Raw genomic sequence first — 957 nt, forward strand, 5'->3', positions numbered from 1 at the left:
GCTGGGAAGGGCTGGTGATTTTATTCCATTCTTCTGCTGACACAGCACCCTGGGGGCAGTTAGGCATTTCCACAAGCAAGTGGAGGTTCTTGCCCCAGTCGAATGCCTCACTGGTAGTTTTCCTCAAACCTTTATTTCCCTTCTCTGAGCCTCAGTTTCCCAACCTAGAAAGGAGGGTAATAATGCCTGCTGCCCGGACTTGTGAGAATGAAAGGGAAAAAATAGATTTGAAAGTACTTTATAACCTGCAAAGCGCTGTGCTAATATTAGTTAGATATAATTGGCTGGAGAGAGAGATGAAACAGAAATCAATAAATAATTAAGAACTGCACCATCCCCTCCCTGTTTTCAATTTTTAACAAACTTACAGTAGGGTTGTTTTTTTTTAATACGCTCTGATCAGAGGAGTAGTTGGTAAGTTTACCGAAAAAGTCCACTGAAGCAGAAAATGATGAAAAAAATACAACCTTTAAATGTTCTTTTTCTTTTCTTTCTTTTGTTCACGTCAGAAAGGTAATGTGCTAATGTCCTAACGAGGCTTGAGGGAGGCGCAGCTCACGTAGGAGCGTGAACACTCAGTCACCACCGTGGTGAACTACAAAAGGATCTAAATATTCCATTTTAACTTGAAGTCCTATTGCTCTATATTAATTCACCGATCTTTTGATGTAGGGCCAGAGCCTTTTCTTTGAGCCTGATCTGAGTCAGCTGGTTGGCATCCCCCCCGCATCTTCCTTGCATGAACCACTCCCCGGAGTTCTAGCTTGGACTTCTTAAAAGTTGATGCAGATCGGAAGGCTCTAGTTGTCCAGATGATTAGCATTTCGCCTTCACCCCCACCCAATAGTCTTTAGTTGTCTAGGCCACTAACTCCTCCCACCCCCAGTGGCCTCTGACAAAAGTTTATTTTTAGCTCCTAGGATATGGTTTTGCCCTTCCTTCCTTCCTTCCTCCCTT

The 957-nt window shown here is 43.4% G+C and overlaps 1 non-coding gene across 1 annotated transcript; it reads right to left on the reverse strand.

Moving 5' to 3' along the window:
- Positions 1-503: 503 nt before the first annotated feature.
- LOC123823784 lies at positions 504-607 on the reverse strand. The gene has a single exon (XR_006786594.1). It is a non-coding gene; the product is annotated as a small nucleolar RNA U13 (small nucleolar RNA).
- Positions 608-957: the final 350 nt, after the last annotated feature.

The sequence above is a fragment of the Phyllostomus hastatus genome, unplaced genomic scaffold (genome assembly GCF_019186645.2).
Source record: "Phyllostomus hastatus isolate PE091 unplaced genomic scaffold, TTU_PhHast_1.1 phas_contig_1162, whole genome shotgun sequence".
Taxonomy (NCBI): Eukaryota; Metazoa; Chordata; class Mammalia; order Chiroptera; family Phyllostomidae; genus Phyllostomus; species Phyllostomus hastatus.